The following is a 24,236-nucleotide window of genomic DNA, read 5'->3' on the forward strand; positions in this document are numbered from 1 at the left end:
TCGTCAAGCAATATTTTTTGTTAATGCTGCCCAAGGAAGGTGGGAAGGGGTAAGAAGGTACTACTAGCCTTCTTGCACAGCACACTGATGATACCCACCCATTAAAAACAACATCTGATGTTCTGTAGTCCTATCTCGCCTTCATTCTTACACATGGGTTCAGATCCTCGGCTCTGACTCTGCCTTTTTACAAGCTCAAAGTCTTCTAGTTGGCTTGTGGCTAGGTAGGTATCCCATGGTGCACCAGTACAATCCCCAAATCTCATTTGCCACATCAACGAGTTCAGATGTGCTTCTCCTTGGCTAAGTCTAACACATTTTGCAGATTTTTTTGGCTAATTTGTACTGTTTTTCATATTTAGATAGCTTTATATAGCTTTTGCTAGTGTTGAGTGGGTAATTCCCTGTGTGTGTTAAGTTTTCTGAGAACAGTTGGCCATTGGCCTTATCATTCTCATTGGTATCGTATGTGCCAGTTAGTTTATCTTTGGGCTTTGCCATATATATATATATATATATATATATATATATATATTTTTTTTTTTTTTCTAATAGTTTAAATATTGTTGCTTATTAGTGGTTGTAGGCTCTTTCGTGCATAGTTTAGACTGTGTGTGCAGTACTTTGCATAATTTAGATAAGCTTTCTCTGTGTGCTGAGTTCTTAGCTTTAAAAAACTCTAGCTTTTGCTCATGAAGTTCTCCACATAGTTGTATTTGCAATTAGAATGGGGTTTCTGACCTTCGTTCTCTATCTCTGACTTGTTAGAGATTTTTTTTTTCTGGTGTGTGCACGAGTGTTTAAAGTTGTCTTTCTAACCCCTTTCCTCTTCTAGGTCCATTTTAGTTAGAGGACCTAGGTTTTCTCCCTTCTTTTTCTAACCAGGGCTAGGCCCGTTTAAGTTAGAGGACCTAGGTTTTCTCCCTTCTTTTTCTAACCAGGGCTAGGCCCGTTTAAGTTAAAGGACCTAGTCCTCTCACTCTCCTTTTCCCCTCTCTGTGTGTCTGATTGGCTTAATCTTCTGTGAGATGTCTAAGGAGGTCAAAGATCATAAGCCCTCTGGCTTTAAAAAGTGTGTGAAATGTTCACAGAAGATGTTTATAACGGATGGCCACAGTAACTGTGTATACTATCTTGGGGCCATTCATTTACAGGAAACATGTCTATTTTGTCACTCATTTAGTGCCAGGGTATTGCAGGAGAGAAAGAATAAACTTATTTTAAAAGGTCTCCTTAAGCCCTCCTTTGAGGAAGATCTGGCTAACTCTTCCTCCTCTTCTAAGTCGCATGGATCTAAAAAGGAAAAATCTAAACCTTCTAAGAGGCATTCCCCGGTGCCGGCTGGTGCATCGGTGCCACCTCTCAGAATTTCTAAAACTGACAAATCTGCTGCCTCCTTGGCTCCACTGGGTTCGGAGTCAATCGAGGGTACTACCACTATGGCTACAGTGTCGGCACCAGGCAGTTCGGAGCCGACCACTGATAGCAGACATCAGAGCCGGTCTACAGATCCCTTACCGGTCTCCCCTACATTAAGGTCCCCCATACTACAGAGATCTTGATCTCCCACACTCTCTTCCAGAGCTTCCAGGAGCTTATCGGAAGAAGATGTGGAGAGAATAGTGCTGAGACTCCTGAAGTCATCTGCCTTGCCTAAAATGTTGTTGGCTCCGACCCAGTGGTTCCGGGGCCACATGAGTCCGTTATCCCTTCTGTGATTCCTCCTCCGAGCCACGCCGGAGTGCTCGGTACCACTGGTGGAACCCTTGGTTCTAGCTCCCCCTGAGTTTGATTCGGAGCCGAGTTCCACTCCTACACCTTCGGTACCGTCCGTGGTGTCTAGGAGCTGAAGCTCACCAGTCGGCCCTGACAGGGACACCTGGAACTGGACCTCTTCGGTTCCGGGCCTTCCTCTCGGTGCATCGGCTAGGGTGAGCTTGGACACTACATCTATCTCGGAACCGATGGCTCTGGAGCCAATGGCATCCTCTGTCTCCTCGGAGCTGGGGAGGTCTTTAGAGCCAGAGAGGTCGGCATTCGAGATGGTGAGGAGTGTGCTGTCCTGATCATCAGCTCCTACCAGGAGTACTGGCACTCTTCCCCCTCGGGCGCCTACTTCAGTCTCAGCACCTATTCCCTCTCTGGACAGCAGAGACCCACAGCCTCAGGAGCCCCCGGCTGGTGGCCCCCATTCTTCTGAGACCTCCCCAGAATATCCTTCTAAGGAGCCCCCATGGAAGAGAAAGTACAGTTTTGTACCTACCATAAATGTAGATGTTCGAGGATCCACATTGCTGCAGTCCTAACTATTGGGTAGTCCGCTGTCCAGTCGGCCCGAATACCAGAGTATATGGCTGACGTCGGTCAGGGCGCATTAGACTGACGTCAGTACGTCAGGGTACTAATGCGCATGACCGACGTCATATCCTCAGTCTTTTCTTGCCCCAGATGTCAGAAGACCCTAAAAAGACAAGGCCCAAAATACCTGCACCAAAAATATGTACATTATATACAAAAATATACACAAAAATATCAGCAGATAACCTCACCTACAGAACCACCCCTAAACACAGAGGGGAAGGAGGGAGGGTAAATTGGACTGCAGCAATGTGGATCCTCGAACATCTACATTTATGGTAGGTACAAAACTGTACTATGTTCTTCGTTCCACATTGCTGCAGTCCTAACTATTGGGTAGAATCCCAAAGCAGAGGAAAGGGAGGCTGGCAAATCATAAAGAAGCAGGAGCTGACAACATGCCTTGCAAAATAGCTGTGGCAAAACCAGCCCTAGACTTAGAGTAGAGAGGAAGGTGATAATGCTTAGAGAAAGTATGCACTGAACTCCAAGTAGCTGCCTCCAAAATATCCTTAGTTGCCACCCCCCTTAGAAATGCTGTTGAAGTGGCAGTAGCCCTAGTGGAATGAGGCCTAATCCCAGCTGGAATCTCCTTGCCATGATGGGAATAACAAAATGCAATGCAAAACCCAATCCACCTAGAAATAGTCTGTTTTGACACAGGCTTGCCCTGTGAACTCAAAGCAAAAGAAACAAACAACTGCTGAGACTGCCTAAAATCCTTAGTCCTGCTTAAATAATAACGCAATTGCCTGTGTACATCTAAAGTGTGCAAAATCTTTTCCCCTTTATTTTGGGGGTCTGCATAAAAAGTAGGCAAATGAATAGTTTGGTTTAAAGCCACACTAGAAACCACCTTAGGCATAAAGGAAGGATTAGTGCGTAATGATACCCTATCCTTATGGAAAATCAAAAGGGCTCTACTGCCATAAGGGCCTGCAACTCAGACACCCTTCTTGCAGAAGTAATAGCCAACAGAAAAGCAGTCTTCCATGACAAGTATTTCAATTCAGCAGTAGCCGCAGGCTCAAAAGGTTGTAGAGTAAGTTTTTCCAACACAAAATTGAGATCCCAAGCAGGAGTAGGAGCTCTACGTGGGGTCTTATATTCTTTGCCCCTCTAAGAAACTGCTTGAACAAAGGATGCGAAAACAATGGTGGGTCACAATCATAGTGAGCTGAAATTGCTGCAGCATGAATCTTAATGGAAGAAAAGGACAAACCTTTGTCCAATAACTCAGTAAGATATTGAAGAGCCACACTCAAATTAGGCTCAGAAATCTCCAAATTCTTTGCTGTACTCCAAAATAAAAATCTCTTCCATTTTTCTGCGTACACTTTCCTTGTACTAGGTCTTCTAGCTTCCATAATCACATTTAAAACTTGTTGAGGAAGTTGAGACCTGCTGTGTTTCAACACAGAATATGCCAGGCTGTTAGATGAAGAGAGTGAAGCTTGACATTGAGCAGATGACCGTCCTTCTGAGATAACAGATGTGGAATCAAAGGTAAAGGCCACGGAGGCTTCCTTACCAGACTCCTTAGTAGTGGATACCAGTGTTGCGAGGCCAATCTGGAGCTATCAAAATCATCCTTGGCTTGTCTTGTCTGACTTTTAATAGCACCTTTGGAAGAAGAGGCAGAGGTGGAAAGGCATACACATGAAGGTTTTTCCAACTGAAAGACAGAGCATCCACTTTCCAAGCTGTGTGATGAAACCCCTTTGTGCAAAACTTTGGCAGCTGGTGGTTTAGTGGAGAAGCGAACAGATCTATGTCTGGAGTTCCCCATGACACTGTCAATTTCTGAAATACATGAAGATCCAGTTTCCACTCGTGGGGATCCATGATTTGTCTGCTTAACACATCTGCTAAGGAGTTCTGTGCTCGGCAGAAACCTTGCCTGAAGAGTTAGTTGCAAGCTTAGCGCAGTCTCCCATAAAATCATTGCTTGCCTGCATAGAGGATAAGAATGTGTTCCCCTTGCTTGTTGATGTACCACATGACAGTTGTGTTGTCTGTTAGAATCAACACCTGCCCTGGAAGAAGTAACTCCTTGAAAGCCATTAATGCAAACTGGACTGCTAACATCTCCTTCATGTTGATATGTAGATGCTGTAGTCTGGCAGGCCACTTGTCTTGTATCCACTTTCCATTTAGATGAGCTCCCCAAGCAATGTCCGAGGCATCCGTCGTTAAAATCTGACTCGCCTCTGGCGGGTCACAGAGAGTCCCTTGTTTAGGTGACATTCCTGAGCCCACCACAAAAATTCTTTTTGAAGGCAAGGTATTATTTGAATGACAGTGTCCAAATCCTGGCAGTGCTGTGTCCATACATTTTGAGATACCATTGTAGCTTCCTCATATGCAGTTTGGCATTGGGAAGCACCAGAATACAAGATGCCATGAACCCTAATGCTTGAAGGACTGTCCTTGCAGTCAGCACGGACTGATGAGATAGTTGATGGAAGTAAAGTGATAGACTCTTTTGTTTGTCCGGGGTTAAAAAGGCCATCTGGGCTGCTGTATTCAGTCTCACACCCAGAAAGCACATGTCTTGAGAGGGTACTAGACTGGACTTTATTTCGTTCACAGAATACCCTAGGCATCTTAGCACTGCTATAACATATTCTAGATGCTGTAGAAGGTCTTCCTTTTCTTGAGCCAGAATCAGGCAGTCGTCCAAGTAAGGATAGATTTGAATTCCTTTTAGCCTGAAGTAAGCTATCACTGGAGCCAGAACCTTTGTGAATACTCTGGGCGCAGTAGATAAGCCAAAGGGCAATGCAGAGAACTGATAATGAGAATTTCCAGCTCGAAACCGCAGATACTTCCTGCAACTTAGCCTTATAGGCACATGAAGGTAAGCTTCCTTGAGATCTAAAGTTACCATCCAGTGATCTTTGCCCAACAGAGGTAAAAGCTGTTGTAACGTCAACATCTTGAACTTGGGAATGTACAGATAAGTGTTGAGGATAGATAAATCCAAAATTGGTCTCCACGTGTTCCCCTTCTTTGGTACTAGGAACAGGCGAGAATAAAATCCTAGGCCCCTTTCTGATACAGGGACTGGCTGAATGGCCCCTATCTGGAGCAACTGAGAAATTTGCTTGTGAGCCTCTTGTCTTTGTGGAGGAGGAACGTCTGGCATGCCTTTGAAAGGGGGCAATGTATGGAAATAAAACCTGTAGCCGTGGAGAATGATATCCAACACCCATCTGTCTTGAGTAATTAAATCCCAATTTTCTTTGAAAAGAGACAGTCTTCCTCCCAAAGGAGCTGCCAGACGAGAATCTACTGGCAGCTGAAAAGGCAGGTCATTGGGTCTGTTTACGAAAGGACTGACCCCTGCCCTCACCAGAAGTCTGAGCAGGTGAACTCCCTGTTCTAGGCCTAAAAGAACCTTGAGCTCTGCCCCTACCACGTCTAGACCTACCCCTAGACTGGGAATCATAAGCAGGATATGTCCACCCCTTAGCAGGCCAATTTCTACTAAACTTCGGTGGCTGCACCTGCAAAAAATCTTTGACAGTTTACATAGACTTAGCTTTGTCCTCCATTTTCTTTAAAACTGCTTCCACAGGCGAACCAAACAACACATCAGACTGTAAAGGAGCATCCAAAATCCTTGTCTTAACATGCTCAGCTAAATTCTGATCCCTCAACCAGGCATGCCTGCGAAGAACAGAACTAGTGGCAGCCACCCTCGAGGAGGCCTGTACAGCATCAAAACCACATTGCAAAGAATGCTTACCCACTTGTTCAGACACATGAACTAAATCCAGCAACTCTTTACACTCAATACCTTCCGCTAAAGCATCCACCTTAGATTTCAATTGTGAAAGGAGATAATTTTGATATTTTAGCATGTGAAACTGACAATTCAACGCCCTCATGGCTAAAGTGGAAGAAGTATACACTTTCTTTCCCCATCTATCCAAAGCCCTTGCCTCTTTATCAGTGGGAACAGGGTTTTTAACCACAGAGGCCTTAACACCTTTAGGTCCCTGAGAAACAGTTTCCGGGTCTGCCCTAGGACTCTTAAAAAGATACTTATGAGCTTCAGGCACCCTATAGTACCTATCAGGCTTAACAGGAGCAGGAGGCAAAGAATCAGGGTTCAGAGAGGCCTCTGCAAAAACATCTTCCACCACATTCAACACAGGAGGTATAGCTAAGGGCCTATGCTGGGGTAAAAACAAGAATTCCCTAAGCCTTTTCCTGGAATCAGAGTAATCCTGTCCTTCCCATTTAAAGTGCTCCCTCATGGAATGCAGAGTCTCTGAAAATGAGAAATCCTCAGGAGGAGAAGCTGTAGGAGTGGAATCATCCACATCAGAATCAGAATAAGGAGGATACTCCTGCAAATCTTCCGCAGAAGACTCAGAAGCCTCTGAACACTGTTCAAAACTATCAAACTCAGGTTCCACCCTAGGCCTCTTATCAGGGGGGGGCATAGAACCTCTAATCATAGTAATCAAATCTTCTGCCATTTTAAGCATATGTTTCTTAGGCACAGAACCTGAAGAGCTAGGAGAAGCCCCCACTGAAGCTAAACTTGGCCTACCTCTCAAAGAAGTTTTGGAAACAGAAGGAGAGGCTCTAACTACCTTGGGAAGAGAGGGAAGCACAGTTACCTGAGAAGCCCCTCAGCCTGGCCTACCTCCTGAGAAGGCACATCCTGTAACAGTAAAGTCTCTGCCTGAGACTCCAAAGAAACTCCTGGCAAAACCTCTGGCTCCACTGAGCCTTCTAAAGAACCGGCGTCCGGGACTGCCGGTTCATCAACCCTAGGCTTCGCTGTTTTGTCCTTGCGCTTCTTGGGCGAAGCGCCGGAGCATCCGACGGCATTTTATAATTGCAACGCTTCCCAAACACTAACCTGGCACAGTCTAACCTTCTCTTAATAGTGCGTTTGTTAAACCTAGCACAAGAGCGGCATCCAACAACGTCGTGCTCAGGCCCTAAACAAGGTATACACAAGGTATGGTAATCCCTATGAGGTATCTGTTTCCCACAAGAAATACAGTTATTCACTTTTTCTGACATCCGGTTAAATACTGAGGCAAGAAAAAACTAAAATGTTCCCCAACGGGGTACTTAGCCAACTCTGATTCGGTCTGAAACTCCGACTTCGGAAATATTTCAGAACGCCAACCTGCACTCGCAAAACTGCTTCTGCATCGGACCATGCGGCAAAAAAGACTGAGGATATGACGTCGGTCATGCGCATTAGTACCCTGACGTACTGACGTCAGTCTAATGCGCCCTGACCGACGTCAGCCATATACTCTGGTATTCGGGCCGACTGGACAGCGGACTACCCAATAGTTAGGACTGCAGCAATGTGGAACGAAGAACATCATGCAAAAGGAAGCATGTAGACTCCCAGGGTGAGTCTCTTACCTCCGACACTGACCTCGAGGAGTCAGAAGGGTCCCCCAAGTCATCCTCTGATGATGTCTCCTTTGTAGACATCTTGGAGATCCTTAAGCAGAGGTGCAGCTGGCCCACTGTCACCCCTTCTGTTGAGGAGTCGATGTATGTGAAGGCTTTCGGGTCTCAACCTTCAGCCTCTTGGGTGTCTCCACCCTTCAACAAACCATTAGAGCTTGTTAGTCGGAAGGTGTGGGATACTCCTGATGCCATGAAGCCAGTCCCCAGGAGACCAAATAAATTTCTGTCAGCTCCCAAGGAGAGGGAATTTTTGTCAAAGGGTGTTCCCGTAGATGCCATGGTGGTGGCGGCGGCCACTAAGAAGGAGCTAGAGGAGACTTCTTCTTCTGTCCATCTGCTGAATAGAATAAAAAGTGTCAAGCAATGGACAGATATGGGAAGCATATCTTTTTGTTAGTGGCATTTAATCTTAGATCGCTGAACTACCTAACACAATTTATGAGGCTTCAGAGAGATCTTCTTAAGGAATTAGGAGAGTCTCTACAAGGTACATCCACTGAGGGAGTCCCTGAGAAAAGGTGTATGCTCAGTTATCCACCTTGAATTCTATTATCAACTCGTCCATGAGGCTGATCTCTTATGCAGCCAATGGAGTGAGCAGAGCGGCGGGTTCAGGAGTTTCCCTAAGGAGGCTTGCCTGGATCTGCTTGTGTAATTTTGCAGAAGCATTCAAGTCTACCTTTACCAGCGCCCCCTTTGATGGTTCTTCATTGTTTGGACCTAAGGTAAAGGACACACTCACCTGGTGCAAGCAAGAAGGAAAAATACTCTCTGCTGTGGGAGTACATTTTACTGTCCCCTCTAGACCATATCCCAAGGGTCAGAGAGGTGGTAAAATGTGGTTCAAGAAGTCCCAGAGGTTTTTCCAGGATGCACAGGATGACTCCTCCTTCAGAAGCAGAGGAGGAGGAGGAAATGGTAGACATCACCCTAGAGGCAGGAGTGGACCGCAAAACCAGGGAGGCCGTGATTCATTTTGGGGCCGGTCCTACCAGCACTCATGATGTGGGGCCCAACTGTGCTTCTCTGGAGCTGGTCGGGGGTCGCATTTCTTTGTATCCGGAAGCCTGGCTAAGTATCGATCTAGACAGATGGGTACAAAGAATTATCACCAGAGGTTATTCCATACCCTTTTATCTGCCACCTCATGTCCCCAAGAGGATACTGGATGTTCCACCCAATCACAGGGATCAAGCAACTGTGGAAGTCAATAAGTTGCTGGCAAAAAGAGTCATCCAAACCATCCCCGCAGACCAAATAGGATTCGGAACTTACTCCAGATTCTTTTTAGTGCCAAAACGTACAGGGGACTGGTGGCCCACCTTGGACCTCAGCAAATTAAATGAATCCATAAAGAAGGACAAGTTCCAGAATGGTGACACTGCAGTCTATACTCCCACTACTAGGGAAAGACACTTGGATATGCTCAATAGACCTCTAAGATGCTTACTACAACATAAAAAGTAACAGGGCATCAAGGAGTCATCTACGCTTCCAGCTGGGAGACAGTCACTACCACTTTCGTGATCTGCCCTTTAGTCTCACCACAGTCCCAAGAGTGTTCACCAAGTGTATGGCAGTAGTGACAGCTCACCTGAGACATGTAGGATTCCATGTGTTTCTGTATCTGGACGACTGGCTCCTGACCGCCCCCACCAGGCATCTACTTTTTCAGACCAGGGACGATACTATTGAACTTTGTGCCTAGTTGGGGATTACTATAAATTGGGAAAAATCTGCCTTATTGCCCTCTCAATTTGTGACTTTTATAGGTGCAGAAATAGACACAGTAGCCATGTTGACTCGCCTTCCAGTAGAAAGGGCACAGAATCTTGTACTACAAATTCACCATCTTCTTCCTCTCCGAAATGTCAAGGCCAAGACTGTCCTAAAGTTTCTAGGGAATGGCTTCTACCATACTACTAGTGCCGTTAGCCAGAGTACACATGCGGATTCTTCAGTGGCTTCTGTCGTCCCTTAACTCACCACATTCTCTTAACAGATTCTTGCAAGAAGGTCCTCCATTGGTGGATTCAACCCACTCAGTTAACTACGGGCACTGCATTCCTCCCTCGCCAACCCATTGCCACTGTGACCATGGATGCCTCACAGATAGGGTGGAGGGACATTATCTAGGCAGAACTGTCCAAGGTACATGCCAAGATCATGAGGCTCACCTGCATATCAGTGTTCTAGAGATGAGGGCAGTGCTCCTGGCGTTGCAAGCACTTCACGACCTTCTTCCTCTTGGGACAATTGCAATACAGTCAGACAACAAATTGGTAGTATGGTATCTCAACAAACAAGATGGAACCTGATCATACCCACTCTGTTGAGAGGCCATTCGGGTTTGGAAATGGGCGATATCTTCCCAGCGCTTTCTGGTGACAGCGCACATCCCGTGGACAACCAACGTGATAGTCGACAAACTCAGCTGGGGAATTTTGATGCGTCATGGGTGGTCTCTGAAGCAGGAAATAGCGGAGAAGATTTTCCGCAGATGGGGACAGCCTTGCTGCGATCTCTTTGCCAGCCCAGTCAATGCCAAATGCAGCAGCTATTTCTCCATCATCCCCCGTCCGGGAGAGTCACCGAGATACGCACTTGTTATCGATTGGCCTCTTGGTCTCCTTTATGCTTTCCTGCCTTTTCTTCTCATATCCAAGGTGATTCAGAAAGCGAAACTGCTGGGAAGCAAACTGATCCTCATTACTCCTTACTAGCCTCGACAAGTTTGGTTTCCCTTTCTCGGACCTCACCTATTAGACGATCCATGGACTCTGGACCCAATACCAGATCTCTTGACGCGCATGTCAAGCTCTCTTCACCCCAGCCTACACACCCTCAATTTGACAGCTAGACAGGCTTCAGGATTTCTCACCCTCCGTGACCCATATCCTTACATCTTCTCATAAACCCTCCACTAGGAAATTATACACCAGTAAATGGAGGAGGTTCTCTATCTGGGCTGAGAAAAGGAATGTGTTGACACTTATTCTGCATCTATTCCGGTGGTATTGGAATTCTTGTCTGAAGTTTTCCACCAGGGATCCGCGGCTGCCACAATCAGAGTCCAGTTGGCAGTGATTTCTAATTTTCATCTGGGTCAACAAGATTCTAATCTGATGTCACATAGGCAACACCTTCCTTAAAGGTGCCACTTTGTTAAGGCCTCCCCTTCAGGAACCGGTTGCTTCTTCGGATTTGAGTTTTGTTCTATCCAAACTAATGTCCCCACCTTTTGAGCCAGCCCATTCATCTCCTTTGAAATTTCTGTCTTGGAAGACCTTGTTTCTGGTGGCAATCACATCTGTTAGAAAGGTTTCTGAGTTACAAGCACTCTCCGTCAAACCCCCATATTTGATATTTCACTAAGAAAGAGTACCTCTTTGTACTAATCCATCCTTTGTCCCCAAGGTCTGTTCCCATAACACTTTGAAACAATCCATAGAGCTTCCGGTGTTCTTCCCTAATCATTCCAATGCAGCAGAATACATGTTTCATCAAATGGATGTTCATAGACAATTACGTTTTTATTTGCACCGGACTAAGGAATTCAGGAAGTCAGACCAATTATTTATTTCCTTCTCCGACTCCAGATTAGGTCTCCGAGTTTCCAAAGTGCCCCTCTCTAATTGGATCTCTAGCTGTATAGCTTACATTTACTCTTCTGATGGTAAGACTGTACCTTTCAAAATTAAGGCTCATTCAGCGAGAGCTCAGTCTACTTCCAAGCCGAGGTCCCATAATAATATTAATATATTAATAATATCTGTGCAGCAGCAACTTGGGCTACCCCTCACACATTTATTACTCATTACATATTGGATTTGACCTCCAGGAGTAGAGCATCCTTTGGTTCCACGGTACTCAGGAGTATTTTTCCTTGAGCCACCCAAGAATAAGGGCTCGGAACGCTGTCACATGTGTAAGAATGAAGGCATAATAGGCCTACAGAACATAAAGAAGTTATGTACTCACCATAACGTTCCATGTTTGTAGTCCATTTTGCCCTTCATTCTTACAAACCCACCCTCCTACCCCCATCCTGGAAGGATCTGGAGACAGAAAAATTATTATTAAGTGGAGACCTTTTATTATTGGGTTCTTTCTGCATGTTTTTTGTTATTTCTATTTAGTTAGTAGTAAACAAGATCTGGGGATTGTACTGGTGCACCGTGGGATACCTACCTAGCCACGAGCCAACTAGAAGACTTTTAGCTTGTAAATAGGCAGAGTCTGAGTCGAGGATCGGCTCTGAACCCATGTGAAGAATGAAGGGCGAGATGGACTACAAACATGGAATGTTATGGTGAGTACATAACTTCTTTTTATATCATTTCTCATCTTGCGATGATGGTAAACATAGAAAATACTGCTTCACCTTGAAAGCAGCTTTTGTGTTTCTGTTTGCCTTGCTTGTTTACTGGCTACAAAGTTTCTTATATGTATTTTATTAAATTAAAAATCTGATTGCGTTGTCATTGTAGCTGTTAAGCAATTGCTTGTTTTTAAGTTCATGTTGTTTGAACCTTCTGCAGATTCAGTAATTCCATGGCTTCCAGAGTATCTTTAACATATTTGGTTACCTTTTTGGTTGAAGTGCCACAGAGACTATGATTACATGACAGGTAAAATTTCAGTATTTAGGAGGTAAATAAAGTCCTTGTTTCAGATGAACAGCAGCATTTTTTAGAGGAAATAAATGTCTTGGTAGTAAAAGTGAAGCTCGATCTCGAACCAGACACACATGGCATGGGATTACATATTAAAACTGTGCAGTGGTTATTATAATGAGTAAATGGTAGAGCAGGAAAGATGGACAGGTTGGTAACATACTGTATCATTTCAAGTGACATTTATGAGTCATCATGCAGTTTAAAAAAATTGCTTGGGAGTCAGTTTGCCAGTTTTGATACTGCCTTTGCCACCATTGTACCACATCTGGCCCCAAATGATCTTATTAGAAAGTTTTGCTCTTAGCATCAGAACTCATATAATGCTATTGTGATGCAATCACGTGTTCACAGCTTAACCTAATATGAAAACTTAGAAACATTGTAAGAAATATGAAGAGTTATGACACTAGATTGGATTATGGAACATATAAGGGAAATGGTGTAATATGCTAAAAAAGAAAATAATGCAGGCAACTGAAACTAGATTCATAACTTATTAAAAATGTTATGTCTGAAATTGTGTCAAATAAAATACTGCTTTGTACTACAGTATACACATAGTAGATTTCTAAACAAAAATCTGGAGACAGTCATATTTAGAAAATGTATTTCTAAAAAATGTAGTAGGTGAAAGTACTACTTTCTGATAATTTAAATTTCTAGTGATGCCACACACTTAACTACATCAACAGCATTCTGCAATACATGTTCAGTTGGTCAGAACTCCCACTGATGTATTACCTGATATCTCCACCTTGTCTGCTATATGTCTTGCCAAGTACAGCTCGCTAAAGCTCAACTCACTGATTAATATCTTCTTTAGGAAACCACTTCCAGTACCATTTCTGAGTGTATACTAGAAAGTGTTTTTTTTTTCTTTTGTGTAATTTTTCCCTGTGTTTCTAAAACTGTGGAATGGGTATATGTAAGTTTGGGGTCTGTAGGGGCTTGCACCCCACAAAAAATACATAACATTAATTTCTTTCTTCAGGATAATTTCCTGTCCACTTGTGTTTGTGAAGTTGGTTCCATGCTGTGTGGTAACTCAGTGAGTCATAATAGAGCCAGTATTTAGTGTTCAAATATCAGCTCTCTTTGGTTCACTGGAAGGATTACCCATCAACAAATATATTATTATTTATATTTACTAAAATGCAGTTTCTTATTTTTTTTTTTACATTAGTCAATTTGCATTAATTAATTTGCTGATTTTCAGTTTCCATTTAAGTTTTAACCAATTTAGAAGCAAATACAAACGTGTAATATTTTATGCACCGCTTGGAAATGGTGGTGTTTATAAAACTATCTACACTTTTTAGTGGTTCATATTAAGCAACACGAGAGAAATTTAAATAAAATAAAAAGCTCATGGAATTTAAAATATAAATTGTATCATGCGGTCTCATTAAGGGCAGAGCCTCCAAGACTGTTTTTTGTTAGATTGGGCTTGATTGCAACTTCTTAAGGTATAACTATACATTTTTCTCCAGTCTGGATTGGAGGTATGAAAAATTGGTAGCCTATATCAGAGTTGTCTAGCAAATGAGAACTAAAATGTAGAGAAGTATGTACAAGGTTTATAGTAGGCTAACGACCACCAGGGACTTTACAAGCCGAGCCATGCAATCCAACCCAGATTTGTCCCCAAGTTCCTTGAACACCTGCATGATTGGGTATGTTAGTAAAGAAGTACTAAGTGTTATGTGGGGATGGTGTATGTTAGGTGGGGTTTGATTTACTTACTGTCTACCTCTGTCCATCAGAGATATGGAGGACAGACCAGAGGTGAATTTGCGATTTTCTATCCAATGACCAAGGTTTCTTTTGAATAGGGCCAGGGATGAATTCTCCTTTACATACATGGGGAGCTTATTCCATAGCACCAGAATCCTTTGAGACATATATCAGTCTGTCCAGCATGTTCTACTTATGTCACAGATAAAGTTCAGGTCCTTGAATCTAGTGTTTCTAGTGTTGTTTCTTTTTTGGATGTGCAAGAGATCCATCAGAGCTTGATATGTGGATGCCTTATATGCTAGACATAGATCACCTCTCAGTAACCTGTAGGAGACTGAATTCAGAGGTAGTCTTAGGTGATCTGTGTAGGACAAGGTGTAAATACCCTGGATTCTCCTGGAGAGGAACTTCTGAGGGTGTTCCAGCTGATGCACATGCCTGGTTAGGTACATGCCAAAGGGTGCAGTCTTCTCAGTGAAGGGTCTGATAAGGGCTGAGTGGAGTGGTTACAGCACCACTTTACTCAGCCCTTAAACAGAAAGGCATGTAGTTTTGTGATTCTTCCCCTCACAATAGCTCTGAAGTTAATAACAGCTACATTCTCATTCACCTGTCAACTCTTCATTCATTATTCAGAAGGCTGTTTATTTTTTTTACTTTCTAGTATATTAGAATTCTGTGGCTATCCTCTTAAAATGACTCTTTTTAAATTTATTATGAGTAAGCAGGAATAAAAAATCCAAGTACATACTTCTTACTTGTTTTATGCTATTTTATTTTTGTTTTGTCATAGAGGTAATTGATTCTACTACAGTGATGCGTTGCAGTGTTCCACTTTTAAGAAGTGTAGATTTTTCTAACAACCTTTTTTCCTTTTAGACCTCCATAAGCACCTTTCTTCTTTAAAACCATGATATGCCCCAAGTCCAACTTGCAGTCCCCTAGGCTGGGGCCAAATGTGGCTAAAGGACTCAAAACAAGATCTCTTCAGGAATCATCAACCTTTTGGGAATGTTTAACTATTTAGATAGAGGAAGAGTCTGCACTAATATCAAGCATCTGATAATCTCCGAGCATTCATAGAATGCTACTACATAGATGATCATCGTGGTATTTTTAGAGGCTCATCATGTAAAATATTGCTCTAGCCTGCCTGCAATGGAAAGAAATTCATTGACTGACTGTGTGAGTTCCTGGGTAGCATACTTGGCTTATGACTTCCTTTACCTGCAAGGGAAAACTGTGACTTATTCTTTTTAAGCTTGAGGATGGTGTTAGGAACCTGGGCGGTCAGTGGTTCCAATAATTAAGCCATGACAAATACACTAGGCCACATGATATACATCATAAGGATCATTGTTACAGGATTCACATTTTTAGAACTTTGCCACAGGTGGAACTTGGTCTTTAACCAGGTACTTTTAGCAACTGGATATCCCCCAGCAGGCAAGGTTGCCGTCTTGACCTATGGTCATAAGATACAGCTTTTAAAAGACAGGAAAACATATGTACTCTTTCTTTGGTTCTTTTTTTTGCCACCTAAACTCAATAGTTGTTTCATCAACAATTGAAAAACACTTCATTGCGTTGCAGTCTGGGTATTTTTACTTTTACTGCTTTTAACTGGCAAATATAATGTTTTTGAGTACCTTGAAAAAGTCACCAACTGCTCCTATGGCCATCAAATTCCCCCCAAGGATATTTTTTTCATTGTTGCTTTTAGTTGGTGAAGACCACAATATTAAGAACCCTATACATTGTGCTTCTTTCAGTAAGAGATGCTAGCCAGAGCAGAAATACAATTAAGTCTTGGTAGAAAATAAAAAGGAAGATAGTTCTTGGCTATTACTTGTACTTCTGATTCAGGTTTTGTGACTAAAAAAAGTCAAAACTTGAAGCACTGGAGGTTCCTTAAAAAAAAAAAAAAAAAAAAAAAAGAAGAAGAAAGAAAAACCTCAAATGAAGCTGTCTGAATCTTTAAAGTGGCAGGTCATGTCATGAGTACTTCTGTGACCATTCTTCAAAGTGCATTCTTCAAAGTGAGGCCACTCCCTTGCCAGAAACTGGAGTCAGGGTCAATCCACTTCGGGCAATGTCGTAATTTCTCCTTTCTCTTATTGATCCATTGATTTCCTAGGGTTTCCAAGATAGAAGAGGCTGTTTTGCCACAGCATGTCTCTGTTATTGAGACCAAATCTACGAAGTTTCAAAAACAGGTAACTTTTAAAATGACTGAAAGAAAATTTCCCTCTCCAGACCCCCGGTTTGGCTCTTGAAACCTTTTCTTCTGTGACTTCAGTGGCCACGGACATTTCTCCTGCTCCCTTGTGTGTCTTGGGGCCAGATGCTTGCTGTGCAGCTGTCTAGTCAAGTGCTGACTTTACGTTATTGGGAGCATACATCTGTTCATTGTTCCCCAGATATGAGAACTACCTGTTTCATCACTTGTAACAAGTTTACACAGAAATTTTCATTTGTGCTTAAAGCTACATCAAGCTTCAGGGTTAACCTTAAACCATCTATCTCAGTCTTCAGATTCTTAGCAAGTGGACTTTGCATTGACTTATGTGAACAACATGGCTTTCTTTATGAGCTACAAAGTAAAGAAAAGCAAGGGCAACTCTTTATCTTTAGGTTTCTCCCAAAATGTTTCCTTTGGCTATACCATAAATGTAGTGAATGTACATTGTAAATGACCTTCAAAGAAGCATTCTTCCCCAAAAAAGAGACAGTGTAAAGCTGTTGAAAGTTCATCATCCCAAGCCTCCAGCCACAGCATCATTTAAAGGTCTTTCCATGATATCTTTAACAATGTGTGACAAAAGTTAGATAACATGTCACCAGCCTCCCAAAAAAATCATAATGGTGTGGCATCAATCATCCATTGCTAACTTTATAATCCAGACAAAGAGAACAGGGTGTTCAGTATGTCTAGAAAGAAGGATACCATCTTGGTATCACACTGTTCTTTTCAAAACCCATAGGGCACACTCCTAGTTTGATAGCTTGAAAAAGATCAATGACATTACTGAAAAAATACTAAATGTCCTTCTGAAAGAGAAACTGTTAAGCAAAATTAAAAATCCAATATGGTTTTACATGTGATGAAATGCAGATATTATGATGCAGTAAATTCCCTTTGATCTGCTGACTTTGGTTTTATCATTGAAAGGCTTGCATAGCTTAGAGTGCAGCTTTTCCCATGAATCAAAATCCAGATGTTGAACTCTTCTCTTGATAAAGCATTTCTCTTTGGACTGTCAACACTGAAAGTTCTGCAGCAGTTTGAGGAGAAAAATGAAACATTACAGAATATGAAATTGTTTTACACTCCTCTGCAGAAATGCACTATAAATTACCCTCCAAACACTAGTATTTTACATAAAGCAAAACAATCAGACGCAGTTTCAAAAGAAAAAGAAAAATGTTTCAAAGAAAGTATCAGGCACAGTGTCTTTATTACGATGTGTGCCCTTATTAAATTCTTTATTACAAAGAATTGGAATGTCATGTCACCAAGAATACAACAGCAGCAGCATCAGGGTGCCTCTCGTCATCCTCCTCCTAGCTCTCAGATCTGTTCCATCACCAATTACTGCTACAGTGCTTTCTATTTCCTTTGCTAAATAGTAGCAGATACCAATAGATGATTCTGTGAGAGTACTAGTGTAAAGAAACATCCCAGAGAGTTTTGCAACAAACCAGTCCCAGCTCACATCCGTTGTTTACCAAAAGAGCAGCTGATCTTGGCAGTCTCACAACTGCAAAAATCATCTGGATATGCAAGGAATGGGAATGGTTCCAAGTTTATAAGTAACAACAGGGTTTTCTTGGAATTCTTGCTTTCTTCCTTGGAAAGAATGCCAGGGGTGGCTCATTTTAGAAGTTTCAGATATAAACAAGTGAATAAAAAACTCATATGTTACCTGTCCTGCAACTGGATGTGTTGCTAGCGATGCTGAACATGCAGAATACCTAAATGTACACAGACTTCTCACCTGTCCTTATTCTGGAGGTATGTACCCATTTTCAGCCCTATCCTGTTTTTGGCGATATGCCTTCAGTTTCAGACCTAATTTACCCCTTCACACAATTTTCAGAATAACCCATGATTTTTGAAGCTGTTTAGTACACAGAAAACCACAGTACAAGTAACATAGTTAAACCAATAATTTAAAGAAAGAGGACACACATCTTACATCTCCCCTTTTCAGAAGCAACAAATAAATGATCTTGTGTAATAAAATGTTGCAGTACAGTTCATTAAAGTCTATGGATTTCACACTAAATCTTTTAAATTATGTTTATATTTTCTATCATTTTGTCATTTGTGTTTTTAAATGTGTTTCTGAGTAGTATCCCACATTCTCTAATATAAATGGGAAGAGTTATGTGCTATTTGGTATTCAAATTGTATGCCAATTAGGCATTCAGGATCTTAGCTGGATGTTCCTACTTTTCATTCAAGGGCCATTTTTGGTATTTTCAATGTCTCCAGTTTGGGAGGTATGATTGTACATTTCAGTGTTGGAGAACTAAAGGAGACCTCTACGGTTTAGGGGGTGACCACCATTTTTCTTTTTGGCCCATACACTCTACCTAGTGTTTTTATAAAATACTTAGCCCTAGTGTTAGCATGACAGAAATCAAAGGAAATTCATATGTGAAATTACCTGGATAACTACCCGAGTCAGAACAATTCTCTGGAGTCTCTGCAGTTCAGCACTTTTCTGTAAAGAATCCCAAAAAAGGTAGATGCCTGATCTAATGGCCTCTCAAAAAGGATGTCTATGGGCTGTACTAAATACAGGAAGATAATATTACCTTCCTCAGGATAGATTTCAAGTAAGGATGTTGTTTATTTGTCTTATTGAGTTACCGTATTGTTATTATTTGGAAAAAGAAAATTGAAATGAAGAGATTTTGGAAAAAAAAAAGTGTTCCACTTTTTACTCTTCTGCCTAACCAGAAATTAATGACTGGTGCCCCACAATATGCCTGAGGACCCCATTTTCAGATCTGGAAATACAGAAATCTCATTCTGCATCTCGGGGGGGGGGGGGATTATAAATTTGGAACAAATGTCAGCCTTCCCTTGATATCTTTTGAGAAAGGCCTACAGCCAGGAACCCCATAGATGATGATGATAATAAGGAAATAACATTGGTGCATTGTGCTGTGCTGTGCAAGTTTGTATTGATAACCTAGGAGCAAACAGTTGAGGCAAACCTAGTCCTGCAGATGATTTACCTCTCAAGTTAGCAAAAAACATATGCAGAAACATTAACCAGAGGTATGTCCATCTCTCTTCCAAGTGGAAACAGAGGCAGAAAAGTATTCCTATGCATAGTAAACCGGAAAGCTGTTCTCCTCATGCTCAGCAACCAGCACAGAATATTCTGATTCAGACTGCCTTATCTTTTAGCAATAACAACAAATGTCTTCTTGATACCATAGAACCAAGTTTGATGTGCATTCTTTCTAACGTCTTCCCACCAAAAGTTCTAAAGGTAAACAAACAGACAAAAAGGAAATACAAATCAGTTTCTTTTTTTTGTTCAAGGCTATTGTGGTTGTGGTTTATTCTGATGTCAACAGCACAGCCTTTGGCAACACTTCTTGACAACCTGCTTTCTTGGGAGTGTTGTGTGAGGGGTTTTGTGTGCACGAGTGTGGGGATCAAATGCTTCAGAAAAAAATAAATGCTGTTACTCTAACAGCTTGGAGGATTATAAGCTAATAGATATTTGTTGAAGGTTGTGCATCAGGGCTGGTAACTCGGCACGTAAAATCAACTACCAATCATTAGCAGACCGGAGTTCTGCTGTGGCGACCCCTAACCGGGAAAAGCCAAAAGACACAACAACAACAACAAGATAACAATCCTATATTCGTTAATGGCTTTGTTAATTCTGAAAAAGGCTGGAAGGCCAAATACTACGAAACTGTATCTTTCTAAACTGAATACATTTTTATTTTTGGTGTCAGAAAGGGGCCATTACTTTAGTGTGTTAGTTCTTCAAGAACCACAGTACCTGTCATCTTTTTTAACACCTGCTTGGTTTACGCATCATCTAAAGTACATTGTTCAGCAATTTATGCTTTCTTCAGCTGCAGACATGGTAGCTGAGAAATTCTTAAAATGTATTCTACTTTTAAGGCCTCTTAGCCAGTCAGTTTACATGCTTGAAATGTTTGTCAAGGAAGATCCTTTGTCAATTCTTTAGCTGCTGTTACATCAGCAATAACTTGTAGGCCTTATAATGTGTAAGAGCTTTACACAGTCATTCATAAAAAAATTACACTGTTTGGACATTACAAGAAGCCTGATGTCTTTTCAGAAAAAGATGCAGACATAATAACAAGTCAGCTAGTGGTTACATACAGGAAGGGAGGCAGTGCAGACTACCTGTCAGATTGCCACTTATAGCAGGATAGTCCATGACATGTAAGAAAGATGGCATACAGTCATGTTAAGAAGCTAAATTGCATTCTTAGGAGGGCACTGTGACATCGGTGGTGGCTGGTAAAAGCATTTTGCTGGCAGATATCCATAGAAAAATGATTATTAAATTTGTTTGCTTTCACTGTATACTTGTGTTTGGATGTTTAAAAAAGAAATACTAAAACTTGAGTTGCAGATTTAAGGAACTATTTTTTTTTTTATACTAAGTGGATTATTCTCCTGTGTAAGCTGCTGTTTTTTTTTTTACACATCTTAAATGAAAACTAGTAGTATAATGTCATACATGCATAGCATTCTGGAACCAGATGAGGAACTTTCTATAATATAGCATTATAGCATATTATACTTCTATAATACAGCAGCTGTTAAAAATATTTTTCCTGTCCGTTTTACTGTCTGCACTTGCCAACCATCAGTCCCTTTCCAAAGGTCTTGAGAACAAGGAGTCCAACCTGCACTAGAGTGACATCCAGTTGCAGGGGGCAGTTATCCAGGCAGCCTTGTACTCTTGCTCAGTCTGCAGACCCGCTGCTGAATAGACTGACCTCATACCAATGGCTTGAGAGTCCAGTTTCAGCCCCCTGGAATGGGGCTATGTTCCTTGATGGATTCTAATTATCCCCAAACAAGGGAACTACCCATCACTCCTATCCCTCAATGGCATCCACTTGTAGTGAGTGAGAGCTAGTGTTGTTTCTTCCTTAGGTTTAATCTCACCTTTTGGCAGCCAGTGTGACTACCTGCATCACTGCAGAGTTCCCATACACCCCTCTGTCTGTGCACGTGCACTCCCATATATGAAGACAAGGGCTACTACTATCAACAGGTTGGGAACACCAAGATGACCCCCCCCAACCTACAGGTGTTTTCATGCAAGCCTCCCCTGACACAGGAGCATATCAGCTGAGCAGCAGCCACCACACCATCCAGCTGGAAACTTGAGCCAGTACAAGCTGCACACAGTCCCATCCTCCTCTGCCTGGCTCTTTCATGGCTGAGACATTTCTTAAACTTTGAATATCCGAGTCACAGGTCAGGTCTTCATCCCTCTGCACCACAAAGCTGTTTTTTTAAACATCATGCTTGAGATTGTTGATCACCTGTTACCTGCATAACCAATGCTGTTGTTTTTTAAGGGTAAATCTGGGCCAGTAGTATGAATAAATGGCATTTACAAAAATCATGTCATGGGGATTTTGAGAATCAGCTCTAGATGTCCCTGACATATGTCTAGCACTTATTTTGTAATACACAAGCTGTTATATCAGGCTAAGGCCTCCTGTGACATGGGAGTCAACATTGTGTTTAGCAGTTCCATGTAAGTTTTAACATAGTGAAAGCATCATTATATTTCTGCTTCTGCTGTTGCTTACTGTAAGCTTTGCATTAGACTGTCCTGTTTCTGTTTGGTATCTGACGTTAGAATAATGGGTGGGAAATCACTGCATAGCAAAATGAACTGGGGCTCTGATAATGTAGCATCTTCCGTATAATGGAAATAACACATCAGTGTGAGAATAATACATTGCTTGTACATTGTTATTAATGTAACCAACTTTATGACATTGGTGTCTTTCTAGATTAAAGAAAAAAGTCCAACCTAAAGTAGAACGGGAAGGTACTTGGGTAACAATTCATCAGTGTGGGTGCTGTTGGTTTAACTGTGTTTTCCAATTTCACTGCTGCATATGCTGACTCTGCTAATATTCTCCCATAGCTTCACAATTAATGGATATATGTTTCACAGTATGGTGAAGTGTTTCTGTGTACTGTACATTTTGCACTGACTGTAATGTTTATTTTTTGAACCCTTGTGTAATGATTTGTGTTATAGAGATCTACAAAGTATGATGTGTGTGACAAAAATATAACTGTAATAACATCCATTTCTGTACTTATTTATTCACATGCAGATATTGCAGTTAAATAAAAATGCATTTTTATAAAAATTGTCTGGTAGTTTATTTTTCAGTGTTTATTTTCTGTAAAATCAATTTTTAATTATTTTATAAAAACATTTTATTACAGTTTTAACAATACAGTTTTAATAAATCTGTCATTGTACCATGCAAAAATTCTAGTCAGTCAAACAACAAATTATGAAGAAAAGCAAGACTCAGAGGTACTGCAAGAGCTAAGTATGTAAGAGACGAACCATGGTACAGATAGTTGCTTTTGAACCTGGAATGCATATAATTCCTCTGTACTGCTTAACAATGGCAGCTGATCCCTAGTGATGCACACTGGTGTTAATTCTCAGACCTGGCACAGGAAGACATGAAATGCATTTTAGAAGGGGAGACAGTGAGTTGTGTTTATTTGGAACCGTGTGTTTTGAAAGGAAGCAGTGACAGTGTTTACATTTCCCCATAAGCAAACAAAACTAATTTGTGATGCCCAGAGCTCCTGAAGTGCAAGGACAGCAGATACCAAAAGTACTGTCACACAGGATGCAAACTGAAAAAGCTACTGGTAAAAGAAACTGAACGCTCTCCTTTTTGTTAACTAAATAAAATTTGGTTCATTGCATGGAGGGCAGTATCTTGTATTAATTTACTTTTAATACACCATAACATTAACATCCCAAAGAAAGTGCTTCGGTTATCCCCTTTCTAAACTTGTGCATTTCCTAGTCAGCTACTTTAAGCATTCTGCTTGTTTCTTTAGTGTCATTATGAGACCTGGTTTGCCCACAGATGGCTAACCATCATGTTGACCTATGCCCCTTGTTTCCAAGACGTTATTAAACCCCTGTCATGCTGTGCTCATTCATCAAGCTTTTTAGAAGCATTTATTTTGTGTAACCATTATTGGCTTTTAGTGCATCAGTAAAACTTGGTGTAGCAAAGTGGACTATTCTAGTTAGTAACAGTCAGTCATTTGATCCTACTTTGGAACTCGAACTGTAACAGAACTGCCGGCATCCTAGTAAAGTGCCAGTGACGGATGCCTTGTGGACGAGAAAAAAACTGCTGCATTTACCTGTCCTGCTTGTGTTGTCGGCACCAAGCAAAATGGGGTCCTGTCACTATCAGTCTGCCTTAGTTTCTACACAGTCAGTGACTGGGTTCAGACACTCATTATACACAGAAGTTTACCCAGACACTCACTATACACAGACATTTACTCCAGACACTCACTATACACAGATGTTTACTCAGACACTCACTATATACAGATGTTTACTCAGCTGTCAGATGACTGAGATATTTCTCAAGACTTTGTATGTTTTTGTCATTGAAGACAGTACTGCAGAATGCTAAAGATATCAAAGGGCTGTACAGGGTATTCCATTAGCTTAAAAATTATATGTGTGTTTAAGAACATTAAGTCTGTTAAACTTTTTCTTGGTTTTATATTTTATAATCTAGTTATGCCTTACAGATGTGGAAGTATTTCAATGGAAACTGTTCCCAAAATGTTAAACTGCAAAATCAGCAAACGCTATATACAAAATACAGTAGAGCAGGAAGTCATACAGCAGAAGTGTTAGGCCTTTGAGTAGTTTACATAAATGCTGCAGGACAACCCAGTGTGAGGGG

The 24,236-nt window shown here is 41.6% G+C and overlaps 1 protein-coding gene across 1 annotated transcript in view; it reads right to left on the reverse strand.

Annotated features, from left to right (window-relative positions):
• SLC49A3 (solute carrier family 49 member 3) overlaps positions 1 to 24,236 on the reverse strand; it is a 1,094,331-nt gene that overhangs the window by 243,429 nt on the left and 826,666 nt on the right. The window lies entirely within an intron of this gene.

The sequence above is a fragment of the Protopterus annectens genome, chromosome 17.part0, assembly GCF_019279795.1.
Source record: "Protopterus annectens isolate FY-2018-M chromosome 17.part0, PAN1.0, whole genome shotgun sequence".
In the NCBI taxonomy this organism is placed as follows: Eukaryota; Metazoa; Chordata; order Ceratodontiformes; family Protopteridae; genus Protopterus; species Protopterus annectens.